Raw genomic sequence first — 24,913 nt, forward strand, 5'->3', positions numbered from 1 at the left:
CCAGTGATCCATCCCTTGTCGCCCATTCCCAGCTTCTGGCAAACAGAGGCTAGGGACAGCATCTCTGCCCATTCAGGCTAATAGCCATTGATGGACCTATCCTCCATGAATTTATCTAGTTCTTTTTTGAACCCTGTTATAGTCTTGGCCTTCACAACATCCTCTGGCAAGGAGTTCCACAGGTTGACTGTGCATTGTGTGAAGAAATACTTCCTTTTGATTTTTTTAAATCTGCTGCCTATTAATTTCATTTGGTGACCCCAAGTGCTTGTGTTATGAGGAGTAAATAACACTTCCTTATTTACTTTCTCCACATGGATCATGATTTTATAGACCTCTATCATATCCTCCATTAGTCATCTCTTTTCCAAGATGAGAAGTCCCAGTCTTAATCTCTCCTCCTATGGCAGTTGTTCCATATCCCTAATAATTTTTGTTGCCCTTTTCTGAACCTTTTCCAATTTCAATATATCTTTTTTGAGATGGGGTGATCACATCTGCAGGCAGTATTCAAGATGTGGGCGTAACATGGATTTATATAGAGGCAATATGATATTTTCTGTCTTATTATGTATCCCTTTCTTAATGATGCCCAACATTCTGTTCGCTTTTTTGACTGCCGCTGCACACTGAGTGAATGTTTTCAGAGAACTATCCACAATGACTCCAAGATCTCTTTCTTGAGTGGTAACAGCTAATTTAGACCCCATCATTTTGTGTGTATAGTTGGGATTATGTTTTCCAATGTGCATTAATTTGCATTTATCAACATTGAATTTCATCTGCCATTTTGTTGCCCAGTCACCCAGTTTTGCGAGATCCCTTTGTAACTCTTTGCAGTCTGCTTTAGACTCAACTTAATCTGCTGTTCTGTCTTCACTCCACTCCTTTGATTTAAATTACAGTTAGCCACAGCAAGCACAACATTGGTATAACCTCTCCTCAATTCCCAGTTCCATACGAACCCCTTTAGCGCTCACCTTGGTTGTGTGAGCTCACTAAACAGCATTTTGTCCCCTCTGTACAAGGCCATTCTTCCCCTCTCTGACATTGTCACCTCTCCCCCTCTCTCTTTTCCCCTACGTAACCCCAGTCTGTTGTCCCCTCGTATGTTCCCCCCGTGCAAAGTTAGTGGTGAATTAAGAAGGCTTCCAAAAATTCTGCTATCATGAATAACTGGACTTCATTTATGCTCCTCCTGTTTTCTTTCTGCTATCCTGGGTTCCACCTGTGTTTCTTCAGCTTTCCATTCCCCATTGATCCATTGTCCCCCTCACGCTATTGTTATTCTCCACCTGTAACGCTTTACAACGATTATTCTCTCTACATCAGCATACACTTGCAAAAAAACAAACAAAAACAAAAACCTCCCACTAAAACCAAAGAGAAAGTGTCAACCCAAAATAACACATGCTGCTGTTGTTTGCAAATATCCAGGAATGGATGAATGTTAAGAGATTTGGAATACAAGTTCCCTTTCACACAAATCTCCACAAGTGCAGTTGTTTATCTAGCATCTCCAAGTACCGTGGCCTCCTCTATACTACAAAAATCCCTTGTAATGGTTTGGAGACTGGCTCTTGAATTGTTTCAGGTAACTCCGTTTCACTGTCTGTGCCAGCTTGCACGAGCACATAACATGATTTTGCCAACTGGTGGGGCTGGGATATAACAGGTTTTGAAAATAGTCTAGTTTTCTATGTAGGTTCTTATTCCGCCCTCATCACTGTACCACATTCAATAACGTGACTAGCATCTGTGCTCCTTTCTAAGCTGCGCAGTCGGGCTGCTACCCAGGAATGATTCAAGTGCCATGCACTTAATTAGCAGAGCCACATACGAATGTTCAGGTACGAAGAGCGAATGTTCAGGTACCCCTTTCCTCACCGCCCTGTGCCTTGAAGCCTCTGGCCAGCTGCTCCCAGGACCCTCCTGCTGGCTGTGCAGAGTGATGGGCGGGGATTGAAGGGAGACGCTGATGTCAAGGTGTCTCCCTCCCCCGTACCCTGTCTCTGCAGAGCAGGGGAAGGGGAGAAAGGGATCAAGGCTCGAGCAGGAGAGCTGCTGTGGTCTGAGGTCTGAATGAGCCTTCCGAGCGGTGAGTGAGTGCCTTAAAGAGACAGCGCAGAGCATCTCTCAGAAACTTCCCACCACACACACAATCTGTGTGTCTCTCACACACAGTCTTTCACACTCACCTCCCAACACATACTTGTATTATTGTTGTTTTTGTTACTTCTTGGTACTTCCTGAAACGCACATATATTCTCTGTAATTTTATTCTTTCCAAGTGTGTTTAGTGTTTTGACTCATCTATGCATTTCATAATGTTTATTTCTCTCTTACACTTAACTTTAATTCTTTTGAGTAGTGAGTTCTCAAGTGCCTAACCTGTCCTGGCTGGAGTAATTATCCCTATAGTAACTTTTAAATATATATATATTAGATCTTGTTTTTTTGTTTCTACTGGTGGCGCACATTACCTCGGTGCATGTAACAAAATTTATTCCGCACATGAATGGAAAAAATTAGAGGAAACATTGACCAGCATCTGTCACCTGTGGTTCATTCTTTCCCTTACCCTCTCCAATGGGGAGAATTGAGCAGGGTGTGTAGGGTTTTGTTTTAACAGACACGTTGCTCTTTGTTTATTCCAGATAAGGCAAGGCAGAAGAAGTGTGCCTTGGACATGGAGTAGAAAGTTTGAGAAGGGATTTTTACAAAAGTGATCCCCTACCCATCCACACAGTTGGATACCGAGTGACTTTTCAGCGCTCAAGATCTCTTGAAACCAGGCATTCTTACCGCACTTTGGCAGCTGTGGTCCACTCCCTTCTAGAAAATCCAAGTGACAGACACGCTCATCTAGCCATTGCAGAACTTTACATAAGGGCAGGTTCCATTTAAGGCTGGTGCTTTACATGAGGGTTCTCACTTGACCAGAGGCCACTTCTCCCACCCTAAGACATCATATTACACTTGCAGCCCTTTTGCCTGTCCTGTGCCACTTTCTTAGGTTCTCTGCTCACTCTTCTTTCCACTCTCAGCCCCAGGAATCTGAATCACCCCACTCCATTCTGCTGCCTCCTCTTGGGACAGTCTGAATCTCTCTCAGCTTCTCGACTCATCTTGAAATGCTGCTTAATTCTGGCTTGGAAATATTCCCAAGCCAATCTGATCACTCCAATCCTGCTTGCTCTGGGCCTCTCTTTCCTTTCATTTTCTTCATCTTTGTGATATTCTGATAAACTTTTCAATGCATTCATCCTGCTTAGAGCGACTCTTAGCTCCTATAGTCACCTCTATAGCTCCCTCATCCCATGCCAGCCGTCCCCCAATCCCATTCCCCAGCTTCCTCCTACTTGCTATTCTCTCTGTTTCCTGGACTTCTCAAGGCCGCTCAGCTCCTGGGACAGCTCCAGTTTTCTCATCTCCCTCTGCTGCTCTGATCTATTCTTTGGAACAAACCTTGCCATCTGATACTCGCACACAAGGGGCTGATAATGGGAGAAACTCTGCAGAGACTGTGTGACCTCTTTACATCTGATTTGTATCTGATGAGCAGTTCTCCTGTAAGGATCATCTTGGTTTAACAATCAAGGCAAGGAATACTAAGGAACTATTACATATGTTGCTAAGATGTGGTTGTTTCCAGGTAAAACTTCCAGGTTGTGTAGATAACAGAGGTGGAATTCTCTTATTGCTAAATTCTTTCCTCTTGATTACATTCTCTTAAAAAACAACAACGCTGCTTTTTATTTTAACCTCATGACACTAAAAGGTAATCATTAAATCACCCAAAAAAGTGTTTCAAAGTTAGTTAAAATTTGAGGCCCACACAAGCCCCATTTTCTACACAATTAAAGGTTTATTGAAAGCCCAAAGAACAGACAAGAAAGCACAACATTGGTCTATTATGAGCAAACAAAGCGCTGAAGTCATTCAGTGAATGTAGTACTAATCGTGCATGTAATAGATTCAATTAGGTTTACAAAGTGGCAGGAATTGGTATGTGATGAGAAAGAGCTCTTTACAGATATTCGGACAAGAAAGCCATTACAGTGAGAAAAGTACCAGAATCAGATAAGATGCAATGTTATTTTGGACATCATTATCAGCATTTAGAAGAGACCACAATAAATCATAACCTGCCAGCAGTAGGTTCCCCAAGCTAGTAGAGAAAATAGAATGGATGAATCAGAGGTAAAAAACTAAAGTTTGCTTTATGGTTAACTTTAATTAATCAAGTCTGAGTAGCTTTCAGCACAGTAACATCCACCAAAACCACTTGACAGACAGCACGGAGACAAAACATACACGTTATTTGTGCTGGGCTGAGACCTGTTATCTCAAGGAACCAGATGAAAGAAAACAAACTTTTTTCCTTGGCTAGAATATGAGAGACAGCTCATTGAAGTATAAAGGTTTACCTTATTTTAATAATTCCCACTGCAGCATTGTTGGAAGTGTATACAGCATAAAATGGATTGCGGATTGGACAACCTCTACTAATGACCAACAGAAGCAGGTTGCTCGTCATGAAACTACAGGCCTTTCAGCTTCAGTGAGCTCAATTCAGAGCAAGGCATGAGGTGATAAAATAAACTTCCCTTACACCAATTTAGAGTCCCTGATGCATCAGCAGAAGGAATATATGGACGTCTAAGACAGTCTAGGTGCCTGCAATCCACAGTATAATCAGTGGAACTGGAGAAAGAGGGTCAGGTTTCAGAAGCAACCCAGTTTGGCATGTCACCAGTGCCACAGAAGGGCATTTGGGGGCAAGGCTTCTAACAGACTAATTCTAGAACTTTAGCCTCTCAGCAAGGTTAATTGCCTGCCTCGTCACTTATTGCTAATGAAACACAGTTGAGGCTGCATGGTTAGGACGCTGCATCCAGGTGGTGTCAATCACAGGACTGGGGCATTGGTAAGTGTGAGGGAGTGGAGTGGGAGAGGGAAGGGTCTAACTTAAACCATCTTATGCATCACTTTGGAAATTGATGCAACATAGGGGGTTGCTGACTTATTCATAGGCAAGCCATACGGTGGGCGAGATTCAAATCCCATTGTGACACCATAGTTGGCATTCAAGCAACCAAAGGGAGAAAACCAAAACAGTGCAACATTCACACTATATTGTTTCCTTCCTGAAAGTGGAGATCTCTTTCCTGTATATAATCATACTGTATCTCTCCTATTGGGACACTAATATAACATGACTGGTGCAGACAATGTCTCTTTGATTGTAAAAGACCAGGGATTTTGAACAATACTGTACTTCGAATGTTAGAGCATTCAAGGATCTCAAAGCACTTTGCAAAGAATTAAGCATTGCAACGCCCCCGTGAGATAGGTACGTGTAATTATCCCTATTTAACAGATAGGTAAACTGAGGCACTGAATCGAAGTGTATTGCCCAGGACTCAACAGTGTAGCAGCAAGACTCAGATGTCCTCCTGAATCCCAGTCTCCCACTCTAGCCACTAGAGATTCTGCATTTCACATTGAACTACCCATTTCAGCTAGCACTGGATAAACCTACCACAAGAGGAGTTTCTCATTTTCACCTTTGGTCACAAGCCACTTCTTGAGTCACAAACTTCCAGTTCATGGTGCTGATTATACTATAGGTAAAAAGAACAGGAGGACTTGTGGCACCTTAGAGACTAACCAATTTATTTGAGCATAAGCTTTCGTGAGCTACAGCCCACTTCATCAGATGCATTCGGTGGGAAAAAAACTATACTATTGGTGTCACTCTTCGCTCTCAGTCACCTCTGAACCAGTGCCCCAGCGTCATGCTAGGGAGCATGGTACTACTAGACCCATCATCATTTACATGTGACATAAACCAAGACCCTAACTACTTCTGGCCATTTAAGATCCCAGGACATTTTTAACCCCAATGTCCTGGCCAAATTCCAGTTTAGGTAATTGCATTCAGTCTGCCTAACATTTTCCCTGTTGTTTCACTCCCCCGCCTTAAGATTTATACAGTCGTGTTGGTGTTGAATGGTATTTGATCTAATGAAGATATTTCAAAGGGAAAGCTCCGTATGCATGGGGGGAGTGTGGATCAGAGGTTTATTGCACTAGCCCTCCTCCGCTGTAGATTTGGAAAGTAACAGTTTGATGATCTCATCGCACTTTCTATTTCTGCCCATCAAAGATTGCCAACTCATTGAACTCAACTGACCATCTTTTTTTAAAGAGAAGACCTGGAATGGAATTGATGCAATTTGTTGATCAAACAAAATGTGAGCATACATACAAGCAATAAAGCAGAGGGAATTCACTGTTGATCTTTCAGCTAAGGCATATGAGGAAGCATTCCATTCAAAATTATGGCAATAAAAGCAGTGGAAAATTAATCCAACTTCATCCATTCTACATTTATGCACCATTCCCAGCTCTTGAATGAACAGAGTAGCTCTTCAATGAAGGCCCCATGCCAGGGCGGTGATTATACAATGCACATGTGCCTTTTTCAGTGAGTGGCTCTAAAACAGCATCAGTGGGTCCTCATCAAGCAGTCTAGAAGCTACATCAACAAAGAACTGAGGACCACTTTTTAAAGTTCTCTTAGGTAAGGCTAGATTTACTCCAGGGGATTTACTTCAGATGTACACTAGTGTAACTCGGATCATACTGTCCCTTAAAGAGCAGCTAAGACAAACTACAGCACCAACACAGAGCTGCCCTCAGGACAATACACAGTAAAAGTTTCACCGAACGTTGCTACTCATGCTTTGCCTATTTTATACTATTCAGGTCATTTTGTTATTAAAAACATAGCTAGAGTGTAGAGTTGAAGATCACGCTGAGTTGTATTGACAGAGCTGGAGGAGGAAACCTGCATAGCACCTGTCATCACCAGGCCAGGCTCAAGCCAGGGCTATTAGTAACTTAGTTTCATGACTAAGGATAAGAACTCAAAATCCGATGCTGCTCTGACAAGCTGTCGGTTTTACGATGAACTGGACTATGTTCTGAGCTGCCCCCGAGCCTGCAGTCCCCTCTTAGCATGGATTCATCTGCAGAGCCAGGGCAAGTGCGCATTTGGAACTTGGACATCTGAGGATGTGGCCCCAGTGCTCCCTGGTCAGCCAGCCCAAAGGGGTGAGGGGAGGAAGGTTCTCATCCTCCACCCTGAATCACAGGATCTTTTCCTTCCAGGAAGAGCACAGTGGGGTGGAAGGGCCCCACACCGAAGTAACAAGGGAGGACAGCCCATCTCAGCTGGGAGAGATGGGCATAGGAGTCATTGGTATGATGAAGGGTCACCTAAAATCACAGTTGGCACGGACAGCCCATTGATGGCTGTGTTGGGGAGGTCAGGGACAGAGTTCTAGCTTGTCCACATTGAAACAGGGCACAGCTTCAGAACACCCTCGCACCAGGCATCCTGCCAATGCATCCGATGGAGGTGGCCATGAATATGCCATAATGGTCCACAAAGGCCTACGTAATGGAGTAGAATCCTTTCCTGTTAATGTACTCGCTTGCTTCAAATGGCAGGTATATGTGTGCCATCAATCACACCTGCATAGCTCAGGAACCCCATCTGTTCAAACCCAGCAACTATTTCTGGAATAGTTCCAGATTTTATAGCCCTGGGGGTCAACAGCATTGACTGGCTTGCCAACCTCCATGGCCACTGTGCCAACCCCAGATTTGCAAGCACAGAACAGACCTGTAATAACCTGAGTCTGTCCGTTTCCACAGGTGCTAGCAACATGCTTCAACCGTGATTGGCTCTCATCGGGACGCTCTACCTGAAGGGCCAGGACAAGTTCCTCACACAACTCTGGGAGTAGTCCTTCCTCACACAAAAGTTCTGCTCCCACTGCTGCTTAACCCATGTTCCATCATAATATAGTCCCCGTCCAGAAGCAGCCATCTGCCTGGGGAGGGACGGGCTCTGCCATGAACAAACCAGCAGCAGCTCAGTCCATGACTCCAGTCCATGGTCCCATTCTGTAGTTGGGCTTCTGTCTGTAACTGCAAGATGTTGCCTCCATCTTCTCGACACCAAAAGCAGCCTCTGGAATATCATTTGACGGAAGCCTCTGGAGAGACACTTGAAAGAAAAAATGACTTCATAAAACCCAGCAGCTGTTGGTCCCAGTTATTAGGGAGAGCAGGACCTATACTTTTGGCAGGTAACAGCACACCACTGCATCAATTTGGGGATGTGGCCACGCCTAGACCATATCCTTCCACAATCCCCAGAGCGGGCAGACAAGTTGCCTCGACGCCCTGAGAATGCAAGCATAGAGCGACTCAGTGACTTGTGGCACTGTGAATCCTGGGAGGCATGCCCAGATAGCTGTATTGATTCTCACCGCCAGGTACAGGGCCAGCATGGATGCAGATATGGACAATGGTCTACATGCCTACCCTGTAGCAGTTTAGGCTACCACATTGACAGACCCACAGTCACTTAACCTAGTTACCATGCAGTGACTATGTACCTCTATATTATTAAATACCATCCCTGCTCAAAGTCAACAGTTTGATTTACCACATACCAGGTGTCAAAGCCTGTGGTTTATCATCTTGACCCACTGTTTTTTTTAAAGCATTTGTTTCATGCGGTTTCCTGTTTTTAAACCCTTGTGCCAGTTGTTCAACCAGAAATTTGTTAACTAATGCATTTGGGGACCCTTTCAGGAAAGAGAGCAGTTTATAAAAAAAAAAAAACATTCCAACCACAGATTGCCTTTGAGTCAATTACTCAATCTTTATTGCTTTTTCATGAGTATCCAAAAAATGGATTATTTTTGGAAGAATGATCTTGACATGCAGAATCTCCCTGCCTTCTGTGATTCTTTCCCATCTATCCTCCAGTGGATTCCTTTCAGCAAGCTCTGGCTTTTTTTTCTTGACTGCCTGAACCAATCCCCTAGGATGCTCAGTTGCACAGAGAACTAGGAAAGTTTCCGGTCTTGTCTTCTAAACTCTTCAAACTGCTCCAGGAGACAGCTGCAGCCTACCGCAGTCACAAGTCAGAACAAATACTCATCTGGGCGTAATGTGACTTTTTATTTTCCCCATGAGAACGTGCAGAAGTTCTGCAGCTGTGCCATAATATGTACAATACCTTCAAGAGCACATTTACAGTTTGGCATAGCTTGAGTGAACTGATGCTTTTAATAACAGACCAAATTCTCCCATTGAGCAGTAAACTGAAGGTGGCAGAACTTGGCTCTTAGCAATTAGTGAATGGTCATTGTACTTGTGGCTCCTATTCCCATCTGCTGCATTTTTGTATAAAAGAAAAAAAGAGAAAACTTCCACCCAATTCATCCAGCCTCTGATTTCTTCTAACTGTCCATGTACCTTACTGTAAACATGGGGCTCAATTCACTAGCTTAACCCAGGGACAGAGCCACAGGTGATAAAACATTCACCCATGGGTGGGAAGATTGCAACAGTGGAGTGCAAAGGTGTGTTGGTCTGGTGGCAACCTAAATCAGTGCATCCCCTGAGGGGGCAGCTACCAAACCCCACTTAAAAGGTATGGCTACCCTCCCCAGAGGTGAAATCTTTCTGGGATCTAATTGTTACAGGAGTGCTCTCTAAAAGAGAGCCTGTATATATGGAAATAGTTACTAGACAAGGTGCCAACTGATGGTCCTCATGAATATGCAGCATTGTTCCTGGATTTTGCAGGGCCAATAAAACTACTACTTGTGCACTGCAAATATCTTCTTGAGCCCCGCTCTTAAAAACTCATCTTTTTACCTTTGTTTCTTGTTATTAATAGGTTCATTTACTGCTTGAGCTGGTAAGGACTGGAACTCTATGGAGAAAGCCTGCTAAGCAGCTGGGCAGTGGAGTGACAATAAGCCATTGGAGTGGACAGAACTCCTCCGAGGGTTTCCCATGGGTGGTGGGTGCGAAAAAGGGACTACTGCAGCAGAGACAAAGTAGTGGGATAATAGAAGCATCCTTAGAGCACACAGCTCTCGCACTGGAAGGAAATAATAGTAAAACAGATGCACTGCCTCCTGGAATTCCTATTGGGGATGTATACCTGTGCACCACCCAAAATGGGGTCGTGTCTCAAGAATATAGGATAGACATGACTAGGAAACACTTTCCCTCCATGTTCAGATTAGAGCTGTTTAAAACAAAGTTCTCACTGTCAGCAAAAACAAGAGAAATAGTGCACATTTGTGATTTTCGAAAAAGAAAATTTCCTTTTCACTGCAGGTATTTTGCAAAAATAAGATACATTTTATATGCAGCAAGCAATCATTTTGCTCTGAAAATAGTGATAGTTCTCTTTGAAAATTGCAAGTTTTCATCTGTCACACATTTAGAAAACGTCATGAGTTTTCTTTTGCGGTAGGACTATCATTCTTGATATAAAGAACACAGCTTTCTGACAGAACCGTCAACCTTTGCCCCAGCTCACATGTGAACATTATATTTCTGCAGGTATTTCCAGATCTGAATGCTGACTAAATAGTCATTAGTTGTTTCTCACAGCTTTAGCTCAGGTATTTAATTCCTCTTCCATCATGGCTGCTATACAAAACAGTATCTAAACTCATTTACAGTTTCTGATCGAGATAAAAATGTGGGTGACATTCCCTATCATTCTGGCTTAAAAATAAAATAAAATAAAGCTAGAGGCAAAAGAAGTTTGGCCAACCCTTTTGCATCACAGTGGCTCTTCTGAAGTGACTTATTGCAAGGAAACCTGCACTTTAACAACACTGAAAGCAGGTCATCTGTAAAATGGTTCAACTAAAAAACAATTCTTTCAGCAGAAAAGTTCCCCTTCAACAAGTGCTGAAAGACAAAATTGTTATGTGAGATCTCAGCTCTTCTCAAAGTAACCATCCTTATGCAATAAACAGATGAAATGATACCTCTTGAACCTCTTCCGTTTTCAGAAATGAATAACCGCATTTTCAGGGGAGTATTAAAATGTTCAGCCTCACGGGACACAGTGCTTGTCCTAAGAATGATTTTTTCCTGCCGCAAAACTTACAGTGTGTTAGATTTATGAATGGTAGAGTGACCCTTAGGGAAGTAGATGGGAGCACTGAGAGATAAACCTGCTATTAGCCATAGGGATCCTGGCTCATTGTATTCTTTTGTCTTTACCCACTGGAGACAAATGTGAGGCATAACTGAAAATGACACAACTATGCCTTCGAGTGTTTGAGGAAACTCATACATCCAGAAGTAGGAAAAAATACAACAAACGAGACACGTATGGGGTGAGGGTACAGCTACTTGAGTGGCTAAACTGTTTCAGATATCATACTGAGGATACATGTGAGTAGAAATAATGTGACTTATATTAGGGCTCTTTTTTTTTTGCGCACCTTATACATCTATGACTTGGATAAAAGAATATAAGCAAACTGGGGTGGTTAACTTATTATGGAAAATATAAGCACGTAATAAACAGGAGGAGGAAAATTGGTGTTGGTTATTTCATTGTGGCATCCTGGAGTTACTCCACTTCAGGTAAAAATAATAATACACTTAAAAGCAGAGTGAAATTAATTTATCTGCATCTCAAGTCTATGATCAACGGATGGCTGTTAATGCCCAGGATTAGCTCTTCAGTGAAGGATCCATACGGGGGCAGTTGCCCTGCATATTGTAGCACTCCAGAGGGACAGTAGAACACGTATGTGACCTTTCATGTGGGCCTGCAAAGCAGCATCAGAATGTTAATGAAGATCTCAGCAACACTAATGGGCTGAGGGGAACTTTTGATGGTGTCTTTAATTAACAAGCCACTCCTGAGTTGGATAAAGTTTGAAGTTTCACAAAATACAGCTGCTAAGGCAATTCTTGGGAGACTGTTTCTCAAGGAGGGAGAGACAAATATCTGCTTTGTTTAAGGGTGCAGAGTGCCTTCCCTTCACTGAGGTGTTGATCAGAGATGATTTTAAAAAGCTAGATGAAGTTTTCATTAAAATTGCCATCCTTTTTTGTTCAAAACTTTTACCCACAAATTGTCAAAAATTCATTTTTGAACCATTTTGTTATACCAATTAAATAAAAACCAGCAGGATCTTATTACAGGGGATAAGACAAAATGTCACATTGATTGTGAATACAAAAAGAATCGTAGTAGGCAGTCAGTTATAGCTATAACATTTCATTCAATTTCACATTCATTCACACGTTCGTTCATACACACACACAGGTTCTGCAGCTGCTGTATAGTTACCAGTCCTGAATGTAGCTTGAGTTCGTGGTTTGGGTTCGTAGCTTGTGGCGGCTCACTGGCCAGGAAAGCTGGGCACAAGGAAGAGCTGGGTCTCTGCTGGGCATGCACCGATGCCTTTCCATGTTGGCAGCAGAATGTTACCCTCCAAAGTCTTTCCTCTCACCCATCCTTTTCGTAGGCTTTAGTTTGAATCCAGAGTTGATAGCTCTTGCTGTGTCACGTTGCCTCTGGGTTCGGTGTGATTGATCACCCGTCAATTGCAGACATGACTTTCGGCCTAGGACCTGGCTTTGATGTTTCTTCAATTGTACTTTTGTTCTTTTCTTTTGAGGGTGGACTCCTCTTACTTTGTCAGGGCTGTTGTCTGCATTGTCAGCCGTTGGGTGTTTACATTTTATTTCATCAGAACAGGCAGGGGCTGGAAGTTGATTCCATCATCCATCCATACCTCATTCACACACCGAAACTAAACTAATAAGATTACAGCAGGGTTTTGCAAAAATGAAGGTTGCAGCAAGCTTTTACAAAATGGAGAGAGCATTTTAAAATGGAGTTTGGGACAAGTTAAAATGGAGTTCGAGTTACAATATGGACAAGTACAATGAATGACAAACAGTGAGCAGAAGTTACAATGTTGAAACAGTGTAAGTTTCAGCGATTTAAGCAGAAATTAGATTGAAAGTGAAACTCAATTAGCCGGTTATTGGGGTAACCGGTTTTATGAATGAATGTTGTTTCATTTATAAAACTTTGCTTATGAAGTTATATTAATAAAGTGAACAATTAAAAACAATTTCATTGATCACTTCTCCAATTTCAGTACCTGATCAAAAGAGGAGACAAAAATTTCACAAAACAATTGAGCTTTTATCCGTCCCTTGGAAATTATTCACACCCTCTTCGCCCCCTCCCTAACGAGCTCTAGTATTGAAAACACTATCAAAAGTCAGTCAACACAGTCTCTCCCCCACCTCTTGGTTCTGCTTGAGCTAGAGGATTGCTAACTAGGTGGCCACGCTAGCTAAGTAAAGACAGAGTCTATGGTACCATCCAGCCAGGACCCGGTGATATTTTGAGATACCCCTTGAGATCTGGGAGACACTTCTTCATAGTCTGAAGAAGATTTTTCATTCTTATTCCCAAAATGCCTCCTTCAGGAGAAATCTGAGATATCCCACCTCTCCAAGCTGCAGCCAAGATGAGATACTGTCTGCTTGTTGCAGAAGAAAAGAATGATAACAGAGATGCCAGGCTTCTAGGAGAGAAACTCCACAACCCACAACTTCTTTTATTAAAGGCTGCTTGACCACAAACACTTTCTACTACTCCAAAACATTTTTTTTAATTTAACTCCACTCACTGTTTAACCTACCCTTTGGAAAGTTAACTTACTAACCAACTAGCTAACTTTCCTCAACCATCCAACTCACCAATCCTATAACCTTCCCACATGGAGTCAGCCTTCTAACACAGCCAAGGACGGCACGTAACAGAAAAGCCAAAGGACATAAACGGTGAGATTAAAACTTGATCCTATTGAAGTCAGATGCAAAATTTCCAGTGACTTCAGTGGGACCTGATTTTGGTCCTTGAAGAGTGGGAATTCTCGCTCTTTTACCCCGCAAGGACAGCAGGAAGAAATCACACAGGAAGAAATCTCACAATGGCTAACAAATAAGAAATTGAAACTTTGATTGTCACTCAGACCGAAGCATTACCCTCCAAGGACAAACTAACAATAAAGTGAGTTAGGGCAAGCTCTCACTTGCCCTCACAGTTAAAATCAGACAAAAGCAAACAGACAAAGAGACTTTGCTGCTGCTATAGAATGCTCTCAATGAAAAGAGCAAAAAATTACAGCAACAATAATGGAGAGGGGCTATATACTCAGACTTGTATAAAAATGCTCCAAGGATGCAGCCATTGTTGGGGGAATTAGTCTAGATAATAGACATGAATATGTTGAGTACCTGAATATACTAGGATCCGTTCTAGTAAACTATGTTTTATCTCCTGGATCATGAATTCTCCTGAATTCTTTTAGACCATTTATTGTCATTGCTGGAACACACTGTGTTTTTCTTAACTATCAGATTTCATCTTTGCACATACAGATGTTTTTAAAGGTTTTTGTACTATGTAACTTAATCTGAACCGTTTCACAGCTTTCAAATCTTTGTACTTAATGGTATTTTAAACAACTTTAGTAGGAAATATTATCAGGCATCTGCATTCAGATTAGCCCTTTTGAACACACAATTTCAGTGTTATAGAATTCACGCCACTCGTGATGTAACATATGAGTTCCATACTCAATTACTAGTTAAAATTTAGACCGGAGTAGAATTACGCCCATTGCAGTTACTGTAATTTCCCATTTATGTCAGGTTTTAATCTGACCCCAGTGGTGTCTTAAAGACAACGAGTCAAACAGCTAAATGCATCATAAACCAAACTGCTCCCTTTTATAGTTAACCAAATAATCTCCCTCCCTCCCAGCCCAATTGAAGAACAAATTATCAATAATAGGCAGATGGTCATTAACATAATCCATAAAAACAGAAGACATTGCAGTACTTTATATCTATCAACATTGATCAGTAGCATAATGTTTAATTAGCCTCCATATAAAGAACAGTGAGTAGCAAAGTAGGGCTATGACAAAGAAATAGTTTTTAAAATATACTGGGTGTTTTTCAAAGGAAAATCATTTCCAGATCACAGACTATTCAGCAAAGAATTCAGCATCCCTACCAAGGATGTACTAATTTGAACATGCACATTCTGATCAAAACAAGGGAAATTACAAGTTTTCATAAGAGCAAATTTAGCTGAAGAATTAGAATCGGAACAGAAATAATCTTGCGTGAGCTGAGCCAATTCCAGCTTGCTAACATAAAAGCAAGTGGATTAAGGGAAACAAGAGTTTTCTGCCTGTGGGGAAAAAAGTTTGAATTTCAAAGCTTTGTTAGCTTTGAAAAACTTGCCTTGGATTACGGCTGACAGGCCTTTGACAGATTCTGTTCTGGTAGCCATCATTAAACCCACTATACACACACACACACACAAAGAATAAACACTTGCAACTTTAAGATCTACTGACAACGGAAATGAAGAAAAATACCCTGAATTTAGTTTTAAGAATGTCACGTTTTGCAGTCTGGTTTAACAGCAGCTAGTCATTAAATACAGGTGGCTTGTTTTTCACATTAAACCCAACCACCTGCTTTTAATGATTTTGTAAATACTGGAAGATGGGGGCTAAAATGAGCAGCATGCGTTCAAATATGTCCTGAAAATTTGGCAAAACTGTTCTAATTGTTTCAACTTGTTTAGAACACAGCTTACAGTGGTTCTATCCAAACAATGCACAAGAGTTCATCCAAGGTGCGGTACAATTATTATACCTATTGAAGATTTTTTTCTATTCAGTGACATAGTACAAGTACCAAATGGACAGGAAATATGTGGTTGCTGTGCAGGAAAAAAGCCTGATACAAATAAGTATTTTCAGCTAATCGCTGTCAAGTGTATTTTCATCTCAGGTTCTGAGGCTTTACATTCACAACTCACTGCGTAGAATCGTTAGCATTTTCATCTCTATACAATACAATAATCAATAAATACTTTTGCCTATCATCTGAGGATCTCAATGCTCTTTACAAATACTCAGAAAGCCTCACAATGCCCCTGGCAGGTAAATAAACACTACTGTCTCCATTTCACAGATAGGGAAAATGAGGCACCAGGTGGTGATGTCCAAAAGCTTCAATGTGGATATTTAAAGTTCAGCTCATTATTTAAGCGACTAAATAAAAGCTATAGGATCTTCAATGGTGCATAGCACCCACAAAAGCAGCTTTGGAAATCAGGGCAAATTCCAGTATCTAAGTGCCTAAATGTGGATCCGTTGCCCAAATTCCATTACCCTCATTTGAAAATGTTTGCCAACGATCACATAACAAGACACTGGCAAAGCTAGAAAAGAGAGTCAGGAAACCTGACCCCATCGACCTGCATCCATCTACTGTCTTTTCTCATTCTTTTTCTCCTAAATTTTGTTGTCTTTTTTATTTTAACATTTGAGCTGGGTAAATGGTACTTACATCCAATCTAACAATCTAGCTGTATCAACACAGGCACACACAAAGAGGGGATTGTAATAAATATTTGGGGGGGGGGGCTTTCCTGAAAAATAGAAAGATTCCCTGGAAAACTCCTGTCACCACCCTCTTCAGCTTATCTGCTAACTACATGGTTCCCACAGCAGCTAGCAGAACCAATGTTCTACTGCATTGGGATACACTTTCTCTCGTACAATCAAAATGCCAATCATGGTTATCCGCGGTGCATGCACCTTGCAGCCACAGTTGTGCAAGATGTTTTCTGCTTCAATGAAAGGATGATAATCTCAGCAATTCAGTTTCCTGACTTTTAGCTGAGCCAGAAAGAAAGAAAGAGAGAGAGAGAGAGAGATTCTGCTATGAAACCATTGTATTTAGTGAAAACAACGCTGGTGTGTTCTAGCATATAGCCCTGATCTAAAGCCCATTGAAGTCAATAGAAAAACTTCCTTTGACTCCAATTGGCTTTGAATCAGGCTCCTTGAGCTAGATTGTAACCTCAGTCTGCTCAGAGGAAGGGCCAGTGCATATCTCAGGGTCACCATTCCTCCTGCTTCCTCCCTTCCTCTTGTGATAGAGTAAATTACTTTAGCCCTTTCCATGGGGTAGATAAGTCTCCACTTGCTGCCCAGCCAGCTACTGTGGCAGGCGAGCAGAAGGGTTGAGGGGGCAGAGCCAGGATCTTTCCAATTCCCCATCTCTCTCCACCACCTTCTCACAGTGGGGAGCAGCAGGTATGTAGCCCTTGCTGTCCTCTCCACAGCCAGAGTCACAGTCTGAGCAGGGGCAAGCTCAGGAAGAAGGGAGGGGTTAAGATGAATGGGCTACTGGGTCACTCAGTCTCTCTGAATAACATCTACATGAGCCTAAAGGAGTCACACTGAGAAAACCAAAGGATATGAAAATCTACACAGATGTAAGTGAAAACCCTGTATCTCTTGCCTCAGTATTAGCGTTGCATTAAAGGAAGAACTCACTTTGCGATGGTGGAAGAACAGAGGGTTTGGAGAGTGCAGGAGACTAAGATTTGGAAGTTACCTGGAAAAGGAGTAACGACATCCTTCTCACCCTGAACTGATAATAAAAAGGAATGCAGGTGAAAAAAGAGCTGGGAGAAGAAAGGAAATGAGGAGGACAAATAAGAAGCCACAACTACAAGGTGTGATATCCTGGCCCTATGGAAGCCAAAGGGCGTTAACCCAAGGTACCTCAACTATATACATTAGCACCACTGAATTCAGCCACCACTGTGGGGAGAGGAACATTTGGCCGTTTCACCAGAGCAAATCTACAAGGTCAGCGCTGTGAGATTCTTAACATCCAGCCAGAGGAGACTGGATTTTGGTTGTTTTAGCTTTCACCTGAGAGACTCTCACAAAGTAAACTACTGTGCACAGAACCCAGTGCAACTGGTGTGGAAGGAAGGAAGAAAGAATCAACAGTAGTGGGATTTGAAACTGTGTTCCCAGGGAGCGCAAACCTGAAGCTTAGATCACGAAGCCATCCCTTCCCAACAAACAAGAGGCAGGCTCTGAATCAGAGAAAATATAGCATCAACATCTCTTCTCATCATTATCATCATGCTCTATCTTGACATTCCTAATGCATCACCTTCCTCTTCACTGTTCCTGTTCTTCCAACGATTCTCTCTGCCTCTCTACCCTCACTCAGTCATACACACCTCCCCTGAGCCAAGAACCATGCACTAACAATTGACGGAACAGGCTCACAGACAGGAAAGCAAAACAGTGACAGGGTACTGGGCAGGACATGGGGATACATGTTGGGAAGGGGAATATGGTGTCAGTATCCAGAAAAACAAGTTCCTTTGTCAGTAGAGTGTCACAGACACAAATCATTGTTGCATCCACCATTACGTACATGCCGTCCATGAGTCTAGAGAGTGAGGCAATTTGTATTAATGGCTCTAGATGTGAGGTGACTCCTTCCCTTCCCCTATTTGAGCAAGAGAGTTAATGGCCCAAAAGAGAATAAGGAGACGGCAGGATACGCACCAGATGGGGCAGTGTCAGACTTGGTTAGTGAAAAGGCAGAACTAATGATGCTTCCTAGAAAAGCGACCTAAAAGCAAAGCATTGGGCGTAAGGGTCCTAAAGAAAGCATTCAAAGCTAAAGCAAAGCGTCCTAGTCGTGCTGTCACCGGCACTACGTATCAGGGAGTGGTAAGAGTCCAGGAGGAGCCGGGGATCACAAATAGCACTGTCAAGTAGTCTGAAAACAAAACCAATACCATCCATGTGGGACTGATCTTTTTAGATTCAGACAGCAGCGATGCAATCTGCTGTTTGTGTAGAAGAATGTGTCAGGGGAGGAAAAGCGAGTGCTCACATGGGAGCATCTGCTCTAAGAATCCATTTCACCATTAACTGTACAATTGAATGAGATTAACAGCTGTGCAGGAGAGAGCAGATGCAGTCACAAACCACAAGTACAGAGGGGACAGGCACAAGGAGAGAGGGGTGAGGTGGAAATGCATTGTTTTCAGGAACAGGGTCCATGTCTGCAGATGCCTCATGGAGTTGCATAACCTTTAGCTACTAAGTATACCACCATCTGTTAGCATGGAAAACAGCACAAAGGTATGTGCATCACATGGTACAACCTACTGTCAGCGAAATATTGGAAAAGAAAATAAATAGGGTTGGAATTAGCCTACAGTCTGCAGATTAAATGTGACATTTGTATCAGATGCAGACAGCCCTTCTTTGCAATGGTGAAGGTGGTTTTGAGGAACTGAGGAGCTAAGGAGTTCCAAACTGGATACACCCTAACAGAGCCTCCCTTTCCCCTGCTCAAGAAGAGATGAACCAATCTCTTCAAGCAGCAGTGAAGACAGGCTCAATGGTACAAGAAGCGGAATAAGACTAGTCTTGGAAGGATTAGACTTTTACTGGTCAATGTCAGTAAAAACCAATTTCATCATATGCTCGCACACCGATGACAAAAGCTTTCCACTGATAATAATCAAAATGTGCAGATAGGTAAATGCTGCTTGAGAAAGTATTAGAGTTTTATTTAAGGATATTTATTTTTCATATTTTGACATGTGATGTTGACAATTGGTGTTTTAGCAGTCATAAAGCACTTTTGGAAACCACCATCCACTGTTATTTAATAACTATTGTCTAACCAGCCCTGTTGTCTGGTCCCCCCACAATTTTGCACAATTGCAAACATTTAAATAGATAAAAAAATTAAGATGCTTCAAAATAAACACTGATATTATCCATTGAAATTATAAAAGAAAAAAATCACATTCTGCCCAGCCCAAATAAGAGCCAACTGACCACGTATTGATATAGCTCACTGAGCAAAGAGCTGTTATTCGGCATGGAGCAGTTTCATCAGTTGCATCCCTCTGCTGCCAATGCTACATGTACGCATTCACAGTTCTCCTAGTAAATTCTCTCTCCATCTCTCACATTCTTTGTCTCTCTCACACCTGCTCTGTTACTATATAAACAAAGGCGACTTACAGGACAGATGAGTCCTGTATATGATAGAAAGTCTCTCTCATACTCTAGGACTTTGGACCTTGTTCTGATATGGCTTCCCTGGAACTACTCTTCATTTACTCCAGAGCAAGAGCAGAATCAGACCTCCACAATGGTTTTCCCTCAAGCCCCATCATTTGTGAACCCACCCAGAGATGTCCATGAGGGATGTGATATGAATTTACAAATGCTTAAGAGAGGTTACACCCTGGGCCTTTCAAAGAAGCTTTCAAAGCTCTGGGCCAGAACCTCAGCTAGTGTACGTCCACTGAAGCTGGTGAAGGTCCACATTAGTGTAGGTCCACTGAAGTCAGTGGAGTTATGCTGATTTACACTAACTAAGGACCTAACCCTTCCTTGAACTTAAGTTAAAGAACCACTGAGTATGTCCACCTAACGCCCTGACCAATCCTTTGATAACTGGGGACAGTGAGGAATGGCAAGCAGTCTGCTCAACCTCTTGATACAATATTTTAAAGTAAAAAGTTCTGCAATAAAATAATTGGTATGACTGTAACACTTTGATGGAAGAAAATTCTTAGAAGTGGCCTCTTTACCATTTGGAGGTATGGGGATACTGCTTATCTATTTCAATTTCTTACTATAGCCACTTACATTTTTAATATGAGACACAATATTTAAGACTTCTCCTTTCATTTTGTCCTATATGGTTTCCCCTTCAGTATCATCCTTTGTGCATCCTGAAAAAGTCATCCCTGTGGTGACTAGGACAAAGAGAGCAAAACAATATTTTCATAAAACAGAGTATATTACCTTGAGTGACGATCTCTTGCACAGCTCCATGGTTTGTCAGACCCACAGATTGTGCTTTCATTTTTCACATTAATATGCTGTATGTTTTCCAATTAGTCATGGCAAATTAACTGTCCTTGCCTCATCATAGGCAAGGACAGTTCAGCTGGCCTCAATGGAGCATTTCATCTTGTAAATGCTTAATTAAGATCAAAAGGTATTAAAATGTAATTTTTGAAGTAGTGCATTATTAGTGGTATCCTTTTTGACACCAAGTCTTGGTCTTACAGACAGGTGTTCACTTGAGTGTCACCTAGAGGACTTCACCTCCTTAGAGCAATGGATAATCAGAAGATCATTTTAACTAATTAACTTTCTTAAATGGTGAGAACACTCCAGAAAAACAATATTGTGTGTGACATCTACAAACCCTCCATTAAATGAGAGATTTCTGAATAAGCTGGGGAAGGATATATAGGGTATGTCATGTGGTAGGGTTCTCTTTCCTGATTGGGTACTCACAGGTTTCTGATGGAAATAATCAGCCCAGACTCCCAGGTTATGTAATTCAGTTACTTACACTAGCTAAGGATCTGGCCTTCATCAATTTCAGGCAGATTAGCTGTGTGTTCATAGGGTTATAAGGTCAGCTGGTAACTATCAGAGAATTTAACCTAATGAGCACAACAAAAGATGAGAAGAGAAGTGTTTCTGCCCAAACCAGAAAGCATAGCTGATATTTTTAGTAAGCGCTACCCACACGGGTGGTCCCAGTGACATCTATACACTGCACTCAGTAGTAAATGTATGCGTAACATCAGGCTCAAAATCCACACCTTTTTAAGACACTACTTCCTTGCTTCTAAGTACATTATTGAATATATTAAAGTCACACTGGCTTATACCCTGTTTGTGCAACTGGCACTCAATCCATGACACCTGTCAAACATGTGTATGATTCCTTCTTAAAAAGAAAGAAAAATTCACAAAGGCTACAGTGCAGCTTCTTTTATAATTGACATGCCTATCTCTTGATGTTTGCAATCTGCATGTGCAGAGACACACAGCAAAGTTTCAGAGTAAATGTGTAGTCCTCCAGACAGATGCCCACCATATCTAGATGCCCACTGTTGGGACAGATATTTTGTGATCTGCTGACCAGTAATTTGAGGAGGAATTGAAAGAGATGTTAGAAGAGAACACTTTCTCCATGGAGAAAGGCAAATTCAGAAGGTTCTTCTCTGGTTCTTGAAATTTTATTTATTGTTATTATTTTAATTTGTGTTTGTGAGAGAAGAATTACATCTGAGGCACTGGACAGAAAACCCACTAAACTCCTTATTAAAGATATTTCTGAGAGGAGCTCTAGTGAGGGGACTACTTGAGTGCACATTTAGCGTGTGCTGAGTCGACAGAGTATATGATTCTGTGACCACTCCTCGCAAAGAGGCTTAAACCGTAGAGGATCATGCTATCAATTCTGAAGATCCCAGATTCAAACTCAGGTGACAATTCATTATACCCACATGGACAGCCCATTGATTGCACTGGGCTTTGGATCTAACCCATAATCTTTGGCCTCTGGTGCTACATTTAATAGTTTATCTGTGATATGAAAACCTATCAATTTAGGGACCTGCATCCCAATCCCTCTGTTCTGCACAGGGGTCCTCCAACACAGATCAGTTACAGGACTGAGGCCTAAAGTAATACCTCCAACTTCTTTAAGATACCAAATAGCTATCTGATGGGAATAACTTTCACTATCCGCTGGGTTCAACTCATGGCCCATAAGTGAAAAGCTCTGTATTTTATTAAATATCAAGCTCCTGATTTAATGCATTTGACTACAAAATAAACTTCCATTAAAAAAAAATCAAGTAATATTGAACCTGATGGGGTTATTATATGAGCCAAAATTATATTTTTCCATAAATCTGGGTAAAATTAATTCAAATATTGCTTTCACTTTAACGGGCAATTAGCAGCGATGTGTTTCAACTACTCAAATGACAATTTCAATCTTAGCACTTAACACAAAGAATGACATTTTTAGACAATAGAATTGAGTAAAATGCTTTAAGCATTTTACAGTATAATAATTGCAAATCTTTTGGTGATAAATCAATTACAGGAGTGACAAATGTTGTACTTAAATATTATTTGAGGCAAACAATGTCTCACGCCTTCTGTATGTCTCAGCTTCAAACGAATGGAAGTCAGTAAAACATCTGCCTCATTTAATTCTGTGCTTGCCTGTATAGCCATCCCCAGCATTTTGTTTGCTATAGAAGTTATTCAGGTACATAATAAGAAGAGTTCCAAGGCCCTGGACCATCCTTTTTAGTTGATACATAAGGAAATTGTTTTCCTGTGATAGCTTACTTTAGATTTTCCTTAGTGATGACACAATATCCCTAAAGACTTGAAAAACACTCTTAGCATATTTGTATTCTTTTTGCCATGCGGGGGTGGACACAGATCTTTAAATGAAATACAAATCACAGTAGATAAGTCAGCCTACTATACAATGAATGTGGTGGAATCAGAAGTACCTATTGTCCTCTCAAGCCATGGAAAGGGTTACTCAGGCCATGTCTACACTACCGGCTAAATCAGCACTGCTGTGATTGATGTAGCAGTGTCGATTTAGTCAGTTTGTGAAGATATGCTAAGTCATGCTCCCGTCAACATCTGTACTCCACCTCCCAAGAGGTGGAAGCTATATTGACAGGAGACCATCTCCTGTCAACATAGCATGGTGTAGACATCGCTGTAAGTTGACCTAAGTTACGCTGACTTCAGTTATGTAATTTATGTAACTGAAGTAGCGTAACTTAGATCAACTTATAGCGTTAGTGTAGACCAGTCCTCAGTGAAACAGACTTTCATGCATTGAAGTCACATTTCCACCACTGGGAATGGAGATGGGGAGAGGAAAATGAGGACAGGACTGGCACTGGGATGATCCACAGTTTACTACTGAAGTCACAACACTACTACCAGACAAGAAGCAAAGAAGGGAAGGAAGGATGACACAAGAGGAGTGCACTGAGCATGCTCATGAATTTGTCATGGGCACTGGCTAATCTTCCCAATTATCTAGTATTTGTTGCATTTCTAACATGCCAAAAGTGTAAATCACACTGGCAGGTGAAACCATGCGATATGTGATCACATTTCTGTGCCCAAAATGCAGGATCTCAAGGTACACTGACCCATCTTATATACCCAGAAATTATTTTTTACTAGCAAAGTTGCAGATATTCTAGCACAGCAGGTAAACACTTACAGAGCAATTAAAATGTATCCCATGTAACATGGAGAGCTTTCCACCTCTCTTAAAAATATTAACAGATGCACTTCCAGGTCTCTTCACTTGACAAGAGTGTCTCATTTTTAGGGTGTGAAATTTAGAAGAGGGAAGTTGAGTACTCTCTTTATGTGCTAAGGACATACAAGATGACACTCTTGACTAGAAGAGAGATAAGAAAGCAGGCCCACTCCTATTTTAGGGCCTGATCCAAAACCTAGGGAAATCAATAAAAAGATTCCCATTTATTTGAATGGACTCTGGATACATCTTTATTTTCCAGTGGCAATTTTATATTTATAGTTGAGATTTTTAATTCTTTCTTTTCAACAAAATGTGTTTCTGGCAAAAATAAATCTTTCCCTGTATGCTTTAGAACAAGAAGGCTCTTAATGTGTTATTTACTCCTTCTCATACTACAAGAACAAGGGGTCACCAAATGAAATTAATAGGTAGCAGGCTTAAAACAAACACAAGAAAGTATTTTTTCACGCAATACACTATCAACCTCTGGAACTCCTTGCCAGAGGGTGTTGTGAAGGCCAATACTATAACGGGGTTCAAAAGGGAGCTAGATAGATTCGTGGAAGATAGGTCCATCAGTGGCTATTAGCCAGGATGGGCAGGAATGGTGTCCCTAGCCTCTGTTTGCCAGAAGCTGGGATTGGGTGACAGGACATGGATCACTTGATGATAACCTGCCTGTTCATTCCCCTTCATGGAATCATAGAATATCAGGGCTGGAAGGGACCTCAGGAGGTCATCTAGTCCAACCCCCTGCTCAAAGCAGGACCAATCCCCAACTAAATCATCCCAGCCAGGGCTTTGTCAATCCTGACCTTAAAAACCTCTAAGGATGGAGATTCCACCACTTCCCTAGGTAACGTATTCCAGTGCTTCACCACCCTCCTAGTGAAAAAGTTTTTCCTAATATACAACCCAAACCTCCCCCACTGCAACTTGTGACCATTAGTCCTTGTTCTGTCAACTTTGGGGCTCC

This window comes from Lepidochelys kempii, chromosome 9 (genome assembly GCF_965140265.1).
Source record: "Lepidochelys kempii isolate rLepKem1 chromosome 9, rLepKem1.hap2, whole genome shotgun sequence".
Taxonomy (NCBI): domain Eukaryota; kingdom Metazoa; phylum Chordata; order Testudines; family Cheloniidae; genus Lepidochelys; species Lepidochelys kempii.